The sequence below is a fragment of the Dasypus novemcinctus genome, chromosome 9 (assembly GCF_030445035.2).
Source record: "Dasypus novemcinctus isolate mDasNov1 chromosome 9, mDasNov1.1.hap2, whole genome shotgun sequence".
Lineage (NCBI taxonomy): Eukaryota > Metazoa > Chordata > Mammalia > Cingulata > Dasypodidae > Dasypus > Dasypus novemcinctus.
The window spans coordinates 42074707-42097855 of record NC_080681.1 but is presented as its reverse complement, the minus strand read 5'-3'; the positions used below and the strand labels follow the sequence as shown (position 1 = coordinate 42097855).

Genomic DNA, 23149 nt, shown 5'->3' with positions numbered 1-23149 from the left:
ACCCCATCCCCCCAAAAAAACCATTTCCATTAAGTGGAATATCAACCTTCCACTTAAACTCCATATTCCCATTTTGTGCTTTTCCCTCTCCTTCGAGCTTATCAGTAACTGATATTATATAGTCTTATCTATTTTATTGTTTCTCTCCCCCAGTTCCAGGAAGGCAGATACTTTTGTCTATTTCGTATATTTCTGATTCTCCAATGTCTAGAACAGTGCATTGCACACTGTGTAGTGCTTCAATAAATATTTGTTGGATTATCAAGTAATTGAACAAGTTATCATTATAAGATTATTGTGTTCCAAGAACACAAAACAAACAAGAAAAATCATATGTGATAAATAGTACTCTAACTGATATTTGATATTAGGAAACCGAGGCACCGAGAGGTTAGTTAATTTTCTCAGGGCCCCGGGTAGAACCAGGGATTTTTAACCCATGAACCTCAGAGCCTATGCTCTCGTCCACCACGCTATGCAGTCATGTGCCCTGTGATGCTATAGCGGATGGACTAGGTTTGGGGGAGGGGAGATGACAATGAGTTCTGTCGGGATAGGTTAAGTTTAAAGACCCTGTAGCTCCTCAAGTTAACATACCCATTTTCACTGAATATAAAAGCTGGAGACCGAGAGAGGGGTGTCTGCAACAGACAGATGGTGGGTGGAGCCACAGCAGGGCATGAGAGCGCCACGGAGCATGCGCAGAGAAAGGAGGCCTGAAGATGGAACCAGGGGACCTTGACCTCTAACGGGTGAGTGGAGAAGGCCGGGTCAGTAAAGAAACCTGAGAAGGAATGGCCAGAGAGATCGAAACTAGTCAAGAGTATGGCCACAGGACCCAAGGGAGGAAAAAAGGCTCACGGGAAAGCTCACAGTCACCTGCAGCACATGTGGAAGAGAGGCAAGCAAGAAAGGCCTGGAAAGCCCTTCCCTTTGGGTTGTGGGGAAGTCACAGTAGACGTTTACCAAGACAGTCCAGAGGCAGGTAGCACCTCAGAGGTCAATGGGGAGGTGGGGGAGGGAGGGGATCCCTTTGTAGCTGAGCAGGATAGAAGCAGGAAGGGTGGCCAGGTTCAGGCAAGAGCCATGGGTGGGGGCTCTAGGGCTGGGTTGGCCCCTGACTGGCTCCTCGTTTGCTCAGAATGAGATCTCTGCAGGATGGCTCCACAGTCCTCTGTTGCAAACAGATTTCTTGGTATTGAAGGGCATGTAAATGCAAGGGTGAGTCTGATTTTTCTTCTTATAAAAAGTTTTTTTATAAAATATAAACTATATTCAATATATATTTCTATATATATACAGAAAAAGAAAAAAGAACAAAAACTGCTGATCTACAAAATTAAAAATAATTAACACCTTTTCCCTATTTTGTTTGAATGCACTTGACTCAAAAAAAAAAAAAAAATGTATTGCGTGCCTGCTGTGAGGCAGGCTCTGCAATTCTAACCAGGTGGTAGGATGGGGCTTATTGGGATAGTGACATTCCAGCAAAGACCTGACGGCGCTGAGGGACTTCACCCTGTAGTCTAGGATAGGCATGTTCCAGGCATGAGAAAGAGCACAAAAGGCCTAAGGTAGGTTGAAAGAATAGACAGGAGGCCAGGGCAGTTTTCACCTCAGCCCTCATGGCAGCCAGCCATTCTCTCTCTCTTACCGCTCCCACTATCCCTTCCTATTATTTGGTCCAGCCATTCTGGTCCCCTTGGTATGACTCAGCCACACTCCACAAACTTTGATCAAACATTACCATCTCAGGGACTACTCTGACCACCCAATTAAAATTTTCAACTCTCCCTCCTTCCACCCCTTACCTTGCTTCACGTTTTCTTAAAGCACTCAGTACCTTTGATAAACCATGATTCTCAGAGAGGTGATATAACTCCCAAAGGGATGAAATTGGTTCTTGGAACATTTGGGAAAATCTCAGACATTACAATGGTGTGAGGCCCTCCAAAGGGCCACAGTACAAAACAGACACATATCTGTGCACTTGTATTTCATGGGGGGATTGCAATTAGGGGAGAAAAAGTCTCAAAAGGGGAGTCATAATGAAAAATGTTGAAAAACACTAAAATATAATAGTGTTTACTTATTTATCAGGTTTATTATTTGTTGTCTATCTCGTCCTGCCAGAAAGCAGTTCCAGGCTGGCAGGAATTTTTGTCTCTTTTCTTCACTTACATGTACTTGTACCTGCATCAGTGCCAGATGCATAAGCATTCAATAAATATTTTTTGAATGAATCAATGCTTGGATTCAGATCTTGACTTCACTGCATACCCAAAGAGTGACCTTGGATAAGCTCATTTTCTCTCTATTTGACTCAGTCTCCTCACTTATAAGATGGAAATAACCATCACATTTTCTTTATGATGTTTCAATAAGCAATGCAGTCATCTGCAAGCCAAAGAAAACCTATAAGGATAACTTAAACAAAAAGGGGTTGATTTTACTGACATTAAATAATACCTGAGGGGCAGGTGTGGGGGCTGGCTCCCCTCTCGCTGATCTCATTGTGGACCCAAGGACCGTCTTTCTTTTCTGCCATCCTTAGGGAGTTGGCTTTTCCCTGCCCCTGGCAAACTTGTGTTCACACCTCCTGAACAGAGCTGGGTTTCCTGGCTATTGCTCAATACAAAAGAAGCTGGGAGAACAGAGAATGGAAGTATCACGATTGTGCCATATGCCCTTACCTGGGGCTGGGCACATTGTTGTTCTAATCAGAAGCAGAGTTTTGTTAGCATCGACTAAGGGGGCAGTGGATATTGAGGAAGTATCTGCCTTAGGGTTATCAAGCAAAGAATTTAACATAGTGTCCAGCATATAGTAAGTACTAAATACGTTTTGCTATGATGTTACCTAATTTATCAACAGAAAATGATTGTAATATTCTTGCTGTAGAAACTAAAATAGGGGTTCAACATGCTTACAAAGGCAGTATTATCAGTTCCGTACAATGTTTTCATTGTGTTTATAGCCTCAGTTTTGTCAGGTCTCATCACCTTACCAGCCTGTTGCCATTGATGGGGTCACATTAATGACAATAGCCCACTTCCATGGGATCTTGCCCCACCTGCTAATCCAGGAGCTCACCTTCTGCCAAGTGCCCGTACATATGTGCAGGAGTCGCTGGGGGTGAAAGTAGAGTCGCATAGGCTTGAAAACAAGCCCAAGCACCAAACAACCCAGGCTCCCTACCCTCGATTTGCTAGAGCTGCCTGATGGCCTATAAACAAGGGGGATGGTGGAGAACCATACTGGGACAATGTCTCTGTGTTAGTTCAAGTCCACCAAGAAGCAAACACCAAGGCAGGATTAGATGTGCAAGACATTTATTGGGGGAGGTGGCAGGAGAAACTGGGGGAGCCTTCAGACCTAGATGAAGGTCTCGAACCTATGGAAGTTGAGAGGAAAGGAAAGAGGTCTAGGTAGGATGAGTGTGCCCCACTTCCCTTTGGCCCCGAGGCTGTGGAATGCAGGCAAACGCACTGCACTGCCTCCTGCTTCCCTGGAATGGGTTCTCTCAGGGGCTCTTGAACCCTGCGAGCTAACACCCTTTTTCTCTGGCCCAGTCCCACCGTTGGTCAGGCCAGGCATGCTGAATCTTAACGGAGAACACAGTTGAGGCTCACGCTAGGACCCTCACTGCTGATAACTGAAAACTGAGGACTACTGAAGCCTGAATGAAAATGGAGTTAACGAGTGTGTCTCCTTCCAATTCCCCTACTGCCCGTTTCTTCCCATCTGCACTGCGTTGTCTTCTGCCCTTAAAGCCTTTGGTTCTACAATGTGGTGAAAAGAAAAAAGAGCTTTAGATCCTGGCCAACCTGAGTCCAAACCCCAGCGTCATCACCTTAGACAAACTGCACTATCCCCAAAGCCTTAGTTACCTCATCTGTAAAATGGAAATAAGGATACCTACCCACACAAAGAAAATGTGTGTAAGGAAGCAGCCCAATGGATAGGGCATCCGCCTACCACATGGGAGGTCCAAGGTTCAAACCCCGGGCCTCCTGACCCGTGTGGAGCTGGCCCACGTGCAGTGCTAATGTGCGCAAGAAGTACTGTGCCATGCAGGGGTGTCCCCCGTGTAGGGGAGCCCCACACACAAGGAGTGTGCCCCATAAGGAGAGCCGCCCAGCACGAAAGAAAGTGCAGCCTGCCCAGGAGTGGTGCAGCACACACACAGAGCTGACACAGCAAGATGACACAACAAAAAAAATGATTCACAGATTCCGGGTGCCGCTGACAAGAATAGAAGCGGACATAGAAGAACACACAGCGAATGGACACAGAAAGCAGACAACTGGGGGCGGGGCAGGGAAGGGGAGAGAAATAAAAGTAAAAAACAAAGAAAATGTGTGTAAAGTACATGACACATAATAGGTGTTTAATAAATATTGTCTCCTTTGCTTGCTTGGTCTCAGGTATATACATATACCAGAGAAACCCTGCATTCTCTGTAATCCCTGATTTTAAGGTTTATTATTAATAAAAACGGGAATGTCTCACTCTCCAGTGTGATGTAAGCAGTGGCTATGCATGCCTAGTTTTATATTAGCCTTTGATCATTTTATTATGAGATCAGAAACTGTTGGACATAGCATTTAATATTTGAACAATAGCTTTCTCTTTTTTGTAGGATTTAAGAGAAGTACCTCTCCACTCAGAAAATTACCATTCGAATATTTGATGTGACTTTATCATTCAGCTTTACAAATCCCCACCCCCTCACGAAATGCAGTGTAATTAAACCAGCATATTTTTGCGACCTCTGATAAACACATCGTCTATGTGCACTTCAGATGAAAAAGCAATTAACTCAAGGAGCGGTGGCCCTGTGTCCTCCTCCGCAGCCTCACTAATCTACTATTGTAAATAATTAACATCTCCCCGTGTTCCACTGCCCTGAGGACCTGGCAGGGCAGGCGGCATTCTGCCCTGTTGCTAGGTTGCCATTACCAGGTCAGATACTATGTAACTGAGCAAGGTCCCTCAGACGGAAATTAAATATCTCAGTGAAGGGCAGGTTAAACTCTGTGAATTCACTGCCTCCATGGCTGAGGAGCTTGTCTGAGGTCAGGTCACAGGCTCACGTAAAACAACTGTGCAGGATCAGCACAGAATCCCAAACATCAGAGAAACCAGTGGAGAGCTCTCGTTGAGAATTGCTGGCACCCTGAGGGTTTATTGGAAAACAGTGTTTAATAAAAAAGGCTATACTTGCTTCCAAATGCTTTCTTGTTCACAAATACATTAAAAAGATGCACAGTAAGTATGGAAGTAATTAGGTTATGTCTTCCTGCATCAATGTCAATGCTTCAAACTTAAAAAAAAAAAAAAAAAACCAGAACAGGTTTCTGTTAACTCATTTGTACATGTGATATTGGGCAATTTTTATTCTTTTTTCTTAGAGGAGAATGAAGGAAGATGTAAAATAGAAGATTTCGCATTCTTCCCTGTCATCCAAAGGTAAAGATGCATTGTCCAGGCCAAGTTACCTTTGGGGAAAAAAAGAAGACTAAAAAATTAAACACTAAATCAAATCTGAAATATAAGAAGTTTCTGTTTTATTTTAACCTTAACAAACATTTGAAACTGACACCATTTCTTCATTTTTAATGAAGTCCTCTGGACTGTGTGGACTTTAGTGTAAAGCAAAAAATAATAATAAAACTACCAGTATCTTAGGAGTCAATAATTAGAACTTTATTTTCTACTTTGACAATGTGTGACAACAGAAGGCAAGTAAGAAAAGTAAGGATTTATTGTTTTTATAACCACATTTCAAGGTTCATTCTTATGTCAGCAGGATTCACCCAAAGAGTCTTCTCTGCTAACTGGACAATAATTACTGATGGTCAGCAGTTTAAAGACAGCCCAGTAAAGTTCAAGCTCAGCCATGCTTACGCTTTGTAATGTTGAGCAAATAACTCTTCTGATCATTCATTTCTTCAACTATAAAATGTGGTAATAATTCTCACCATTAATAGAATTATCATGAGTATTCAATAAAATTAAGCATATAAAAGACTTTGTAAAGTCTGAGTGCTATAAAAATAAGTATAGAGAAAAATAATTATAATAGATGCTGAACAACTTCAGGATTCTTAGGTTACTTTTGAATCTTTAAAAGAAGTTTACTTATGTTTATTGTGTTGTATTTTTATTGCATTGTAGTTCCTGATAATTGGTGTTTAATATTCAGTTAACCAAGATGTTTATTCTCTAACCACATTGGATAAACAATTCAGTGTATTAATAGCCAATCAATTTGGTTTAACAATTACATGGGTCTTTAAGCTGGAACCTTAAAAACAGGGGAGGGAGGGGAGAAATGTTGGATATTATCTTATAAAATAGAGCCATCTGTTTAAAAGGCAGGAAGTCATTTTGTATGCCCTGTCAAACCCCATCTGTATGAAGCAGAGGACCAGTACCCATCATGCAATTGTGTTTTTTATTGTTTGAGGCCATCAGATTTTCTTTGTCCTTACTTCTTCAACAGGTCATCTTAGCACAGCATTGAGAGATCAAATCCCAGAAAAAGAACAGGGCAATGAGAGGGAGTACTGGTGATGGAGCTGTGCATCCCACCAGAGTCTAGTGCTCAGATAGAATATACTATAGACAGAATTTGAAACAAAAAGACTCTTTGCATCAGTTCATTATAAGAATCTTAATTTTAATTCCTTGAGAGTACCAGAAAACCTGGCTGGGGGGTAAGATGTCAGAAACCAATAGTGCTTGTGAAACATCCATCTGAGCCTCTACATTTTCCAGCCTCCTTTGCAGTTAGATTGGAAGCTTGTGACTGGTTTCTAGCCAACAGGCCTGGCTTTAATTCATCTCAGGAAATCCTCCAACACTGCTATGTGTTCCAAGTGCCATAATTATAAAAGAGAGAAAAGTCTTTTGACCCATATCAGATATTCCATGAGCAGGAAATAAACCATACTTGTATTAATCCACTGAGACTTCAGGGTTTATTTGTTATCACATCATAAACTAGCCCATCCTAGACAAATGGAGGTGGATTAGAGAACACTTGGTTTCATTAGGAAAGATGTGCTCAAAGGTTGGACATCAGGAATTGGACTTAAATCTATGCACATTTAATAAGACAGCAAGGAAAAAGGCAACTATCAAATAGTAAAAGAAAAAAGAAAAGAAAAACCCTGAAACTTTCTTGGGGCTACAGGTTGAAAGAGTACACTATATTATAGGCAAAAATCAACAAAAACACTTCTGTAATTACACAGATGTTGGAAAAAGCTTTGATTTACAAATCTAAAGAAGAAATCTTATTTCTCAGCCACACAGAAAAATAAAATCAAAAACAGAAAGGACAGGTTGCCCACAAAGGAGCAACGACAAGGACCACAAGCTCCTCTGCCTCCCCAACTATTATGATAATGTAATATCATACATTAGGTAAAACATTACATACAAAATATAAGGGGAAAAGCTGTGCTTGCTCAAATTTATATTTTGCCCAACTGTCTTTCTTGTAGGAGGGCACTAACTATATATTCTTACAAATGTTAAGGTGGCAAAATATGTAGCTCAATCAAATGAGATATAAAATCATAAGCTTGAAAATGGAAATTATGATGGAAAAGTAGTGCATGTTGAAACCAAACAGAGATGAGTCTAAAACATTATGTCAGTTGATTTTAAAAAGCAAGTACAAATTGGGAAAAAATGTTCTGGAAAAAAGTAGACCTATTTTAAATAAAATTAACAATAATTTGAAACCTCTTGGTATGGCAGTAAGACTGCATACATTTCACAGGTATCCTAGGAGTATAATTTAAAATTCTTATACATATTTTAAGGGAGGATGTATTTCCACTGTGACGTTTAAATGCAACCATGCCAGATAGATCTTTTAAACAGCTAAAATGGAGTGCCTATTTTTACTCCTAAAAATCAGAAGCAATTGAGGGACAAGTGACAGCCTTTTTAACAAATGGACATGCATAGACAAAAAAGTAAACCTCCACCTGGCACTCACATCTTATTACAACAGTTAACTCAAAATGGATCACAGTCTTAAATGTAAAACATGAAACTATAAAGCTTTTGAGAAAAATATGAGAGAAAATCTTTGGAACAGGCAGAGAGTGCTTAGACTTGACACCTGCAGTAGAGTCACACACACACCCTGAAAAAATCTATGCCCACCTAGAACTTCAGAATGTAACCTTGTTTAGAAATAGGGTCTTTTGCAGATATAATTAGTTAAGGATCGCACAACAAAATCATCCTGAGTTTAGAGTGGTCTGAATTCCAAAGACTGGAATCTTTATAGGATAAAGGAGAGGGAGATGGAGAGGAGACTCACAGAGGCAAACACCTCGGAGGATGCGGTCAGAGACTGGGGTGATGGGTCGACAAGCCAAGGAATGCAGAGGAATGCCAGCGACCAGCAGAGGCCAGCAGAGAGGCAAGAGCCAAAGCCCGCCTCAGAGGAAAGGAATCCACCCTGCCCGCACCTGGATTTCAGAGTTCTAGCCCCCTGAACTGGGAGAGAATAAAATTTCTGTTGTTGTAAGCCACCCAGTGTGTGGACATTTGTTACGGCAGCCCCAGGAAACTAATACACCACCAAAAGCGGGATCCACAAACTTGCACCTTGATAAAAGTTTTCCTATGAAAGACCCTATAGACAACCCACAGACTTCAAGAGAAATATCTGCAAGCCACATAGCCAACAAGGGAAGAGACGACTTATGACATGCTAAATGTTAGATGCTGTTATATGACTCACCTAATCCTCACAGTTCTCTTGTAGAGGTCTATTATAATGATTTCCATTTCATTCATGGGGAAACTGAGGCACATAGAGGTTAATAATTTACCAAAAGTCACACAGCAAGTAGCAAGCAGAGCCAGGAGTTAAATCTAGATAATCCTCCCTATAGCTTATGCTCTAACTCCTATACTGCCTTGCTCTGCACAAAGTTGTTCATTCCAGCATTGTTTATAATAATGGAAAATTGGAAACAACTTGTATGTCCATCAATGGGGACTGATTATGCAAATTACTGAAGATCTATAAAAGGCAATACTCTAAGTTCATTAAAATGTTGATGTAGAACTATATTTATTGACGAGGAAAACTGTCCAGGATATAGTGTTGAGTTTTTTAAAAGTAAGTTACAGTACATAGGATCCCATGTTTGTAAAATGGCACGTGTACAGCTATATATATGGACTGTGAGATGTCTGAAAGGATCTTCGCCAACAAGTAATCTAACCATCTTTGAGTGTTCAGAAGTCCTTTTCCAAGGTGCTTGATTTTTAAAAACAAATTATATATTTAATACAACATAGCCAATTTTTCAAAAAGTCCCATTGGAACAGCTTTAAATAAATGCTGTATGAGTTAAAAAGAAGGGTTATTAGAGAAATACTTCTGATGACTCTAAGTGTCTTATTTTGTATCATCAAAACTCTTACTTGTGGACAGGGGCCTTAGAAAAGAATGAAAATCTGGGAGCATTCTCAAAACAGTGTTCTAAGCTGGGAAATGCCTAGGTGGCTTTATTCATACTATCAGCTTCCCCAAAGCATGCATATCTAGAGCAGAGATTGCAGCCTTGGCTGCACACAGGAATCCCCTGTGGAGATTGTGAGAGGCCAGCTCTACAGCCAGGGCCCAGAATCGCTGGTCAGAAGGGGGAGACGTAGGAAAACCAGCCGTTACGGGAGCTGTGGAACCCGACTGCTCTGAGGAAGCCTGAGTCAAGTCCTGAAGAATCAGCCAGGTGAGAGAGCACTGCGGATGGAGGCTTTCGGCCTTGACACGAATGACGCTTTGGGCTGAGTAATTTTTTGCTGGGGGGCCCTGTCCTGTATCTTGTAGGATACTTAGCAGCATCCCTGGCCTGAACCCACCAGGGGGCCAGGAGTGGCAACTGAGGAGGTTGCGACAAATAAAAATAACTCCAGATTTTGTCAAATGCCCACTAGAAGGTAAAATCGCCTCCCCCCGTCCTCGACCACTGGGCTAGAAGGAAAGCAGTGAGTTTCCTGGAGGAGGAGCTAACTGCAAAGACTTAGGGTTGTGTCCAAGCCAAGCCCTAACAGTTCTACACAGCTGGGGTTGGGACGCAGCAGGCAAGGAACCGGTGAGGTTTGGGAGATAAGCAAGCACCTACCTTTATCCTGAAAGGCCATTAAAAGCTCATTTTTGATCACCGGTTTTTATACATTTCTTCATTTTGTTGCCGTATCAGCAAAACAGTCATTGAAAGAGAAGCAGTAGTAACAAGAAGCAGTCACAAATGAAAAAGCAGGCAAGAATAAATAGATTTCAGCTTCCTATTGCTGCTAGAAAAAAATTGTCACACACCTAGTGTCTTAACCAAACAGAAACGCCTAGTCTTACAGCCCCAGAGTCAAGGTGCTGGCAGGGCTGGCCGCTCCTGGAGGCTCCCGGGGACATCTGTTCCCTGCCTCTTCCAGCCTCCGTGGCTGCCAGCATTCCTTGGCCTTGCGCTGCATCCTTCAGTCTCTGCTTCCATCTTCACACCACCCTCTCCTCTGTATCCAAGCCTCAATTTGCTTCCCTTTTATAAGGAAATGGGGTTACATTTAGGGCCCACCTGGCCCTAATCAGGACAATCAGGCTACTCTCCCCAGCTCACGATCCTTAATTAAATCACATCTGCCGAGCGCCTTTTGCCATCCACGGTAACATTCAGTTTTGGGGGATTAAATGTGCATATCTTTGAGGGCCATTATTCAGCTTACCACAAGCTCATAAGAGACATCTAGGGTTGGGGAGAAAACCAACACAGATTTTACCTGTTAGCTTACTAGTTTCTCTTTGTGGGAAGAAAAGGATGAAAAATAAAGGGATGCATGAAAGGCCCTGCCTCCAAATAAATCTATAATAATAAAAGTGTACTTTAAAAACAGGAAAAATAAAAAACCTTGATTTTGTGTCTTGAAGAACCAACTTGAAAATGTATTCCTTAGACTTTCCTTCTCAGGAAAGTAAAGAAACTTGCAGGGAGATTTAAATATAACACTGGTAGAAATTTAATTTTTGAATTATTTCTCTTATTTTCCTTGTAAAGGTCAGGCTCATAAATTTAAGGAACGTATTGGGGCTGAGGAGACAAAAATGTCAACTTCTGATACTGAAGAGAGGAATTAACCAAAACAAAACAATAAAATGTGCCCATTGATAGAAAAATCATCATGTTCAGCTATAGTGAGGAATGATGATACAGCTCTCAGAAGGAAGGATGTCCATAAATTATTAAGGTGTGGTAGATTGAGTTAGGCACTCTAACAAAGACAAGTTCCTAATCCTAATCTGCCTTCCTGTGGTGAGCCCGTTGTTGAGTAGGACTCTTTGAAGATGGATTATCAGTTAGGGTGTGGAGGCATTTGTGAATAGCATCTGCTAAGATCCTATTTTGGTGTGGCCAAACTGAATGAAAGAGAACCTTATTCCTTATGGTTGTAGGGGAAATTCAGAATGGCCAAAAGAGCCAGAAGCTAGAAGTCAGTGGAAACCAGAAGAGGAGACACAAGGAGAGAGAGATCGCCATGTGACAGAAGGCATGTGATAGGAAGCCAAGGAACCTCAAAGATAGAGGCAAGCCACACCTGAACACTGCCACCTGCAGGGAGAACACATGGCCTTGTTGATGCCTTGGTTTTAGACTGTAAGCCTTCCAAACCATGAGCCAATAAATTCCTGTTGTTAAGCCAACCCATTGTTTGGCATCTGTTATGGCAGCCTGGAAAACTAAGACATAAGGGGAATATCAAGTTGCACAACAACATGTTATAATATGATCCCAGGTGTATAAAATGTGTATAAGTGTAAGTACAAATATGTAGGTATACATATTTCTCAGTGTGTGCATAGGAATGTCTGGAAGTGGTATCCATCAAGATGTTAATTGTTTAATTCTAAGAAATGGAATGGTAGAAGAAAGCAAGTGTATGAAGCAAGGAAGGGGCCTCTGACCCTCCCTCACTTTAACACAGATCAGTACATGGCTGATCTTCTTTAGTCTATATTCCTCCAGATTTTTTTGAAGCAGGGAAACTTTCACTTTAAAGAGATCTGTATTACTTAATTATTTTTCAGTGTGCCTTTACGATTTGGTTGTGCTTGTGTTTACTGTTGAAAACTGTTAGTAGATGTCAGACTACTAACAAACAAGAGCTAATATTTAGTGAGCCTTACCCGTAGTGTTCCAAATGCTTTGAATATATTAACTCATTTAATGCCCTCAATAATTCTAAGAGGTGATGGATACTACTGTTGTCCCCATTTTATAGCTGAGAAAACTGAGACATAAAAAAATTAACTTACTTGCCCAATATTACAGTGGCATTAAGTGACAGTATGGGGCATACACCAAGATTCTTTGACTCCAGAGTCCATGCCTTCACTCACGATGTCATGCCACTACCAGCATCTTGGACGTATAATACTCATGTGCGTGTGCACACACAAACACACACACACATACAAGAGTGTAACAGATATAATTTACATAAAATATATTGCTCATATTGAAAGTATACAACTAGATACATTTTGACATATGTATGTACACGACACTATCACCAAAATCACCCCAAAACTTTCCTTATATCTCTCTTTAATCCCTCCATCCAGCTCCCTCCCCTATCCCCAGATAATCACTGATCAGCTTTCTGCCACTATAGATTAGTTTGCATTTTCTAGAATTTTTTATAAATGGAATTGTACAGCATGTACTCTATTTTTATCTGGCTTCTTTTGCTTTTGAGATCCATCCATGTTGTCACCTATATGATAGATCATTACCTTTTGTTGTTGAGTAGTATTCTACTGTATGGATATACCACAATTTGTTTGATAGATATTTGGGTTGTTTCCATTTGGGGGTTATTACAAATAAAGCTGTTATGAATATTCATGGCTTTGTAAAGACTTATGCTTTCATTTCTCTTGGATAAGAGTAGAATGCCTGATCGTATGTCAGGGATGTAGCTTTAACTTTTTAAGAAACTGCCAAATGTTTTCCAAAGTACTTGTACCATTTTACACTGCACCAGCAGTGTGTGAGAGTTCCAGTTCCTCCATATCCTTGCCAGTATGATCGGTCATTTAAAATTAGCCATTCTAGTAGACATGTAGGGAGATCTCTTTGTGTTCTTAGTTTGTGTTCCCTAGTGACTAGAGAGGCTGAGCATATTTTCATGAGTTTATTTGCGGTTGCCATATCTTCTTTCTTGAATTGTTTGCTCATTTATTTTATTCCTTGTTTTATTGGATTATTTGTTTTCTTATTAATAAGATTTGAGAGTTCTTTATATTATTCTGCACACAAAACCTTTATCAGATATGTGATTTGCAAATATTTGCTCCTGGTCCACAGTTTATCTTCTTATTCAAAGGGCAGAAGTTTTTTATTTTGATGAAGTTCAATTTACCAATTTCTTCCTTTATGGATCATGTTTTTGTTGATGTAAGAAATGTTTGCATAACCCAAGGTTTTCTTCCAGAAGTTTCATAGTTTTATGTTTTATATTTAGATCTATGATTCATTTTGAGTTAATTTTTGTAAAGGGTATGAGGTATGGATTAAAGTTCATTTTATGTATACATATAATTTGATGGTTACTTTTATGGTCAATTTGCCTGGGTTATGGTGTCCAGTTGTTTAGTCAAGCAAGCAACTGGCCTGATGGTTACAGTGAGGGTATTTTGTAGATGGATTGGGATCTATAGTCAATTGATTGCATCTCTAACTGATTGTATATGCAATCAACAAAGGAAAGTGCCCTCAGCAATGAGGAGAGTCTCCTCATCCAATTGGCTGCAAGTATTAGAACCAGAACTGAGAATTTCACAAGTCAAAAAGAATTCCTGCCACAACTACAACTAGCCAGCTTCTCTTGGGGAATTCATTTCGCCATGATTAGTGTTTCCAACTTGCAGGGTGCCCTATGGAATTTGTACTTGGCAATCTCCATGGATGCATGAGCCAATTCCTATAATTAATCTCTTAATATTTACATCTATATACTGTCGATTCTGTTTTTGTGGAGAACGCTAACAGACAAATGAATATCCAGTTGTTCCAGCACCATTTGTTGAAAAGCCTATCCTTTCTCCACTGCATTGCCTTTGTCAAAAACCAGTTGTCTGGGAAGCGGCTGTGGCTCAATCAGTTGGGCTCCTGTCTACCATATGGGAGACCCTGAGTTTGTGTCCCAAGGCCTCCTTGTGAAGGCAGGCTGGCCTGTGCACTGTGGAGAGCTGACAGCCCGTGTCCCACAGAGAGCTGGCGCAGCAAGATGACACAACAAAGGGAGACAATCAGATACAGGGGGAAAAAAGTGCAGTGAATGAACACAGAGAAGAGACAGCAAAGAGTGGAACAAGCTACAAGGGGGGTAATAAAACAAAAATAACAGTTGTCTATATGTAGATGAGTCTATTTGTGAACCCTCTAGTCTGTTCCATTGACTTACCTATCTTGATGCCAATACCAAATTGTCTCGAGTCGCTTTGTAAAATTGTCTTAAAATCAGATTATGTTAGTCCTCCAACTTTGTTTTTCAAAGTTGTTTTTTGCTATTATTATACTTACACAAATCTATATGAAATCCTGACTTTTAGAAAACTCCCATTAGGTGATTTGTTAGGAGCCCAAACTCTTTGTGACTTGGGTGCTGTGTATCAGACTTAAGGACATAACCGATTAATGCCCGAAATGTTGTTCAGTGGTAGCCGAGGATGTAAGTAGATATGCGGCACTGAGGCAGCTGATGCAAAAGCTGGCAATCTTTCAGAGGTCAACGCGCCATGGAAGGTGTCGAACTGCAGATGCAGCATTAAAGGAGTCCACTGTTAGAATGAGAGAAACTGAGTTCCTTCAATGTTTTCTTATGCATATTCTTTAAAAAGTGTTTAATAAACTCCTATTTAAAAATAAACCCATCCATCCACAATACTCCAGTATTTTAATCAACTGAAGAGGCCGCATTCCTCCTGGGTGAGATAGTAGAACTAAATGGAAGGCGATTTTATCCCTGGATGTAAGGAAGGAGGAGGCAGATTCTGTTGGACATGGGAGGGAAAGGCAATACTGGTTGGAATTTGGCCATTTCTCATCAAGTTAAGTATAGACTTGCCATATGACCCAACAATTTCCACTTCTCAATATATACTCCAAAAGAATTAAAGCAGGTACTCAAACAGATATTTGCACATCGATGTTCAGAGACATTATTCACAATTGCCAAAAGATGGAAGCAACTCAAGTGTTCATTAAGAGGTGAATGGATAAATTCCAGTGTGTTGGAATATATATATATATATATATATATATATATATATATATATATATATATACACACAGCAGAATATTATTCAGCCCATAAAAAGGAAAGAAGTTCTGATTCAGACAACAACATGAATGAATCTTGAAGACTGAGTGAAATAAGCCAGACAAAAAAGATGAAATATCATATGATCTTACCAATAAAAAATAATTAGAATAAGCAAATTTCTTGATTTAGAAACTAGAATACAATTTACAGGGGCCAGATTGGAGGTAGGAAATGGAGAATTAATTCTTCATTGGTACAGTTTCTTTTTTTTTTAAGATTTATTTATTTATTTATCTCCCCTTCCCCCCCACCCTCACCCCGGTTGTCTGTTCTCTGTGTCTATTTGCTGCGTCTTCTTTGTCTGCTTCTGTTGTTATCAGCAGCATGGGAATCTGTGTTTCTTTTTTTGTTGTCATCTTGTTGTGTCAGCTCTCCGTGTGTGCGGCACCATTCCTGGGCAGGCTGCACTTTCTTTCGCGCTGGGCGGCTCTCCTTATGGGGTGCACTCCTTGCACATAGGACTCCCCTACGCGGGGGACACCCCATGGCACTCCTTGCATGCATCAGCACTGCACATGGGCCAGCTCCACATGGGTCAAGGAGGCCTGGGGTTTGAACCGCGGACCTCCCATGTGGTAGACGGACGCCCTAACCACTGGAGCAAGTCCGCCACCAATTGGTACAGTTGCTATGTGGGATGTGGAAAAGTTTGGTATGAATAGTAGTGATAGTAACACAACATTGTGAATGTATTTAACACCACTGAATTGTGTATCTGAACGGGGTTAAAATTGTAAATTTTAGGTGGTTTATATGTTGCTAGAACAAAAATTTAAAAAGAAAAACACCATAGGACTGTGCAAGACAGTGATTCCTAATGTAAACTATGGACTAAAGTTAATAGTACAATTATAATATTCTCTTATCAGTTGTAATAAAGGTACCATATTAATGCAAAATGTTTAAAAATGGGAGTGGGTATATGGGAACTCTGTCTTTTCAGCTTAATCTTTCTGTAAACCTACAATTTCTCAAATTAAAAATAAAAAGAATGGTTGGGACATCTGACGCTTGAGGTAGCCAAAACTGGCACATGGCCACGGGGGGCTGAGGAGGACATGATTTATCATTTATCAAGAGGTGAAAATATGTCCAGTTTTGGTCACTTTGCAAATAATCAGGTTGCTCAATGGCAGCAATTTTCCTAGCAAGTACCTGGGAAATCTTTACATGTCATTCTTGGCAACAAATATGCAGCTTCAGCATTTGCATTTCCGGCTCCATTTGAAGAAGGACCCCAAAGTTCATCCTGTGACATTTGGTTATTGTAGGGAAAGCAATAGGTGGTAATTGTTACGGGGTAATATCCTGCACTTTTCATGCTTCCATAGAAGGGACGGAACTTCTTCACCACTTCTCAAGAGGACAGCATGGGAGGATCACTTTCAACCTCTCTCTTCCCCCTCATTACTATTCCCCAGGGCATAAAGGCACACACTTTGGTGGTGATTGGTGACTGGGAAAGATTTGGAATTGTATCCAAGCATGTCGGTCAGGTGCCTTCTGGATTCTGGCACCTGCAGAACAAGCGTGTAGCAATATGTGCATGTTTTCTCTGACACTGGCAAGCTCTGCGCCTGCCAGGAGAGGCCAGCTTTTGACCATCTCTGCCAGCAGCTGGGTGAGACTGGTCAGATCACAGGGATGTACAAGAAGCCCACTTGGTCACCGACTCGAGCCATATGCTCCAGCTAAGTGTTAGTAGTAAACCTGCATTTTGCTCTCCGTATGTCTGGCTCCTGTGTCTCCTATCAAATGTCAGGAGGGTAAGACAGGTGTGTTGTTTTGGTCTCCCTCACCCCCCTGGTAAGAGGAGTACAGGGCGAGATATGCTGGCAGAAGAGGGTGAAAAGGTTGAGAGGAAACAAATAGGAAAAGGAAAAGTGGTCAGGGCCGCAGCACTGAGAGGTTCCCTAGGCAGAAACTCAGGCTGCGGGATTGGGCTTTGGCTCAAAGTCCAATTCATGACCTTGGACAGACAGCACTTTATGTGCTGACATTTCTTATCTACCAGTTCAGACAAGCTCTTTTCACTTACCTAATGATTTAAACTTGCTCTTAGGTTAAAACATGAGGTTTTCAATGGCTACAGGGGAAAAATTTTTCAGGCAAGACCAGATGCAAACAGGCTGGCATCTGTCTGATTGTTCTTGAGCAAAGGTCAAGAACACATGGTCACTGTTCAATATCTGCAGCTATGAAAAATGTGAGCAGCAGGTTTGTAGTCTTTCACAAAAACGTCTTGAATTCAAGGGATGATTTTGTGAAAATCCCTTTACTTGGTTGAGTATCCATTGTACATTTCTAAAGTTGGAGTCTTAAACTCTCCTTGGAAGGGTTTAAATTGAAGAATAGTTTCTAGTCAAAAATGTATGTAGGAAATTGAGACCAATACTAAGTTTTCACTACCTCTACACCTCCATTAAGACAAGGTTAATGTGGTAAAAGCATGCCAGCTGGCCTCATCAAACAAATAAGGATTAAGTTAGCCCAATCCAAAAGCAAGAGTCATTTTTCTTACTTGCTAAAAACAAACACTTGACATTGAGAAATATAAAAACATTAAATGTGGTGCCTGTTCCTTGAAGTAGTTTCTAATATTCTTTGTAATAAAGAAGATTTCTGTTTATAGGGTTCATTCAACTTTATGAAAACATTCTTTTAATAATATGAAAAACAAATTTTTCCAGGTCTAGCACATACTAAAGTATTTTGGGCCCAAACTAAGAAGACATAGTTGACTCGTGATTTCGATAAACAAATGATACATCTTAGAAGCTTTCTTAGAGAACTTCCTTTCTTATGGTAAGAAATGCTTTTTCATTCACACATCATTTATTTATTCATTTTTTAAAGTTTTTAAAAGAAGATTTAGATTACATGAATGTTTCATCAAAAATATAGGAGAATCTGAATCTCTGGACTGACCATGTGATAGCCAGGCCCTGAGCCTCAACAGACTAGCAACTCCTACACTCTGGTTTATTGGACTTACCCCACTCAGCTAACATGGAGGTGAAGAAGGTCAACCACCACACCAGGGAGCCAAGAATGCCTGCAACTGAAAGCAAGAGAATTGCATCCAGCATCCATGTGGAATCTAAGCCCCTCTTGATATAGATGTGGAGTGGACACAACCATTCTAAGGTCCACAGGATGGAGAAATAGAATATGGATTAGAGTGGACTTACTGATATTCTATTCGTGAACTATTGTGATTAGTAATCGAAGAAAATATGGCATTGGTGTCGAGAAAGTGGCCATGGTGGCTGTTGGGGGTAGAGAGTAGGAGGAAGAGATGTGATGTGGGGCATTTGGTGCTGCAGGGACAGTTACCGGACATCGTATGTCTTCCCATGGCCCACTGGATGGACTGTGGGAGAGTGTGGGCTATGGTGTGGACCATTGACCATGAGGTGCAGCGGTGCTCAGAGATATATTCACCAAGTGCAATGAATGTCTCATGATGATGGAGGAGGTTGTTATTATGGGGGAAGGAGTTGGGTGATAGGGGTGGGAGGTATACGGGGACCTCATTTTTTTAATGTAACATAAAAAATAAATAAAGACAAAAAATATATATAGGAGATTCCCATATACCCTAAATATGGGATCTCCCCATCCCACACTTCCTACATTAACAACATCTTTCATTAATGTGGTATATTTGTTACAGTTGATGAGCATATATTGAAGAATTATACTAGCCAAGGACCATAGTTTACATTTTAGTTTACACTTTGCGCCACACCATTTTATAGGTTTTGACAAAATGTATAATGGCCTTTATCCATCTTTGCAATGTCATGCAGATAATTCCAGTGTCCCCAAAATGCCCTATGTTGCACCTGTTCTACCCTCTCCCATTCCTTAGAAACTCTGGTGGCCACTGCTTTTATATCAAGGCTGCAAGATCTTCCATTACTAGAATAATAATAAGTCTACTTTAGTCCATAGTTGCTTTCCCCCATATGTTTGATCATTCCTCAATCTTGAGGATTTTGGGATGTTGATGCCCTCCCTTTCTCCAATTGAGAGAGGGCTTAGATCCATGGGGCAGATGGTGGAACTTTATTGCTTGCAGTTGCAGACACTCTCCAGTTTCTGGGGTGTGTGTTGTCCACCATCATCCTTTTGTTAGTTGTCCTGGGTGAGTCCAATGAACTGGAGAGAAGGTGTTGGGTGTAACTTGGCTGAGATTCAGGGCTCAAACAGCATATGAATAGACCAAAGATTTAAGTCTCTGGGACAAATATTTAACAAGTATAGTGTTATTTATAGGTTTAAATAAAAGGGACAGAAGACACATGTGTAGGGAAATTATAAATGAGTCTAACGCTGTTAAAATGGGGAGCATATATTCCAAAGTAAGGCCCATTGACAGGGTGCCAAATTCCTGAGATTATTTGCCCTTCCTACAGTGTCTAGATGTCTCTAGAGCCCTCAGGAGCCCTACTGTTTGAGGCACTGTTTATTCTGGCAGTCAATGAGATACTGCAGATATGCATACGTGTAACCTCTGGAATAACCTCCCAACTCATTTTGAAGTCTCTTAGCCATAAAAACTAGTTTGTATTTACTATTTTCCCCTTTTGATCAAGGTCTTTTTCCAGATTCATTGCTAGTGGGTACTTGGCAATAATCCCTTGGTGCCAGGGAGGCTCATTCCTGTGAGTCATGTCCCATGCAGGGGGAAAGTAGTACATTTATATGCTGAGTTTGGCCTAGAGAGAGCCCACCTTTGAGCAACAAGGAGGCTTTCGGGAGGTAACTCTTAGGCAATACATAAAAGTAGGCTGTTTCAATTTCACAATAAAAGGTTCATAAGTACAACCATCAATATCAAGGTCCTGGTATAATTGTCTGTCTTCTTTCACTAGGCACTGCCCAAATACTTAGGGGATTCCTAATGCTCTAATACAGAATGTGGCAGTACTTCCCAGGATGGGAATTCAACATTTTTTTGGTTATTGTATGGGACTCCACCTACAGAGACAATGCCCCATGACCAGTTGAACATATTCATGTGCTACAGAGGCACGCCCCAGATGCACCCCTCCCCACACATTCCCCCATCATCAACACCCTGCATTATGATCCTCTCCTGCCATAGTTGTGACCTTTCTGCCATCCAAAACCTCCCCCAAAACAAAGCCAAAAAGCAAACAAATAATAATAAATAAAATACAAAAATAAAAATAACAAAATAATTTTTGTGTCTTTCATCACTATAAGATCTGTTATCTTTTATGTACAGTGACAATTTCTTCCATATGTTCCCCCAGTGTCGTTTTTTCCCCCCTTCTTTATCTTTAAATGAGCTTTAGGTTACAGAAAAATCACAGAAAATATAGGGGATTCCCATATACCCAAATCCCTTCCACTCTCCCCCATAGTAACATTTTACATGTGTATGGTATATTTATTACAGTTGGTGTACAAATATCAAAATATTGCTATTAACCATGTTCAATGGTTTACATTATGGTTTATATTTTGCCTGTATACTTTTATAGCATGCATCATTTAAATAACTTTCTCTGCAGCACACAAAAAAAATTAAGCAAAACTTACCAACCCATTAACTTTTTAAGTCACTAATTTCCCCCAAGAAATTCTGGTGAAATTCTTATTTTGGAATTCTAATTCCAAAAGAAATACAAGTCATTTAAAGAGAGAGAGAGAGAGATAACATCACTTTCTTAAACATAAACAACTTATTACTTAGAAGTGAATATTTTAAAAATCAAGACATTGTATCTCATAGTATCTTTTTTCCTGACTAAAAGATAACTATTCACTGAATATTCGTTTACAGTCATGCATTGACAATTAATTGAACATCTTCTCTGTTACAGTCCCAAAGTATAAGGTAATGAACTCAATGTACAATGTCCCTGCTGCCATGGAGATTACATCTAGTAGGGTAGTCATAGATAATAAAAAACAAACAAGTTAATTTCAGATAGTGATAAATACCATGATGAAAATAAGCCAGTGATAAGACAGTGACAGTGAGTGTGTATATACTTAATTTTTTTTCTTCTTAAACTTGGATTTTACACTTGACAAAATTATAAACATGCATAGTTTAATCAAATAGTACCATAAGTGACCACACAAGCCCAAACCTGCTCTCTCTGCCTAGACCAGCCTGCACCAAATCTCAGTGCACATTTCTGTCCTTCTCTCCCATTTCTCAGCAAGCTCTGTTCTTTCCCCCCATTTCCCAATAAATTATTTTTACTGGCTTAATTGGAAAAAAAAAATTGTACCGTAAAACTTATTACAAGAAACAGAAATCTTTATCTCCTTCTTTCCCCAAGTCTCAGAGTAGGCTACTGATTGGATCTTCAGAGGCAACCTCTCCAAAGTGACATTTGAACAGAGAAGTGATTGAGGAAAGGAACCACCCAAGTAACAGCTGGATAATGAGCTTTCCAGGCAGAAGCAATGCCACGTGCAAAGTCTCTTAGAATGAAGTCCATTTATTTGGAGAACAGAAAAAAGTCCAGTGTTGCTAAAGCACAAGGAGCAAAGGAAAAGACCTAGGAAAGGATGCAATTTATCTTTTTTAAAAGATTACTTCGGCTTTTGAGGATAAATGGATCATGGGTTTGGAGAGGGGAGAGTGGTTGCAAAGAGATGAATAGGAAGAGACTGAGAGTTAATGGTGGCTTGGACTAGGGTGTGAACAGAGACAAAGTGCATTTTCAGGACATGCAGCAGTCAGACCTGTCGATGGGTTGGATATGGGCAATTGAATGAGATGAAGACTAGGGAAATGTTCTGGATATTTGTCGCTATTTTTTCCTGCTCTGTATCTGAATCCCCTTCTTAGAGTCATAGACATTTAACATTGTATGGGTTGGGGGGAAAGATGGTAGTCAAAACAACTGGTTAACTGCTGACTTCCAGAAACTGTGGCACAAGTGTGTGATCCAAGAGCAGCCAATATGATGCTTCTATCAGGAACTTTAAATCAGGAATGATGCAAAGAAGCTGGGATTTTTATGAGTGCGGTGTACGTGGGGCTGTGCTTGGAGGCAGTGGCAGCAGCACCCATCAGGCACAGCCTAGGCTGCTATCATTCTACCCACCTAGCATCTCGATTTCTGTTTATTTTCCAACTGTATTTCTTCAGCTTTCCCAGTTTTAGTTTTAAAATTACTTTAAACAAAAACTGAGGTATGACTTATATCAAGTGCACAAAATTTTAAACATGCAAAACTTGATATGTAAATAATCTGTGAACCCAACACCCAGATTAAGGTATAAAATATTTTCAGCAACCTAAATCAGCTTTCCCTCTGATACATTATTTTTTCAATACATTCAATTTCTGCCTGAGTTAGCCAGAGGCAGTTTTTGGCTGAGTCAGAATGTAACCCAAAACTCTGATATCTAGCATTTCGATATCAAATATGAGCCTTACTGAATTAAAAAGGGAAAACAGGCAGGGATAAGAGCAAAAGAGCATTTGTCTTTATACCAAAGTTCTCAAGTAACTGTCTTATTAGGTAAAACTCCTTCACAATCTAAGCACTTAGAAATTAATGTTATAAAACCCTAACCCTGAAACTCTTCCTGTGGTCTCGAAACTAAATTCTTTCCAGGAGCCATACCACTAACTAGTTTCTTTAGTCTCTAATAAAAAGGACACAATCTGAACCTTTCCAAAGACAGTTAATTGTGTGGGACTTTGCTTAGACATATATGGAGTCTTCTT

General features: G+C 40.3%; 1 long non-coding RNA gene across 1 annotated transcript in view; it reads left to right on the top strand.

The window, feature by feature from the left end:
• Window positions 1-716: 716 nt before the first annotated feature.
• The window catches only part of LOC131279728 (uncharacterized), a 99013-nt gene continuing 76580 nt past the window's right edge, over window positions 717-23149 (top strand). Inside the window, exons 1-2 of the long non-coding RNA XR_011649556.1 lie at window positions 717-752; window positions 1142-1221. This is a non-coding gene — a long non-coding RNA (uncharacterized lncRNA). The remainder of the gene's footprint in view (window positions 753-1141; window positions 1222-23149) is intronic.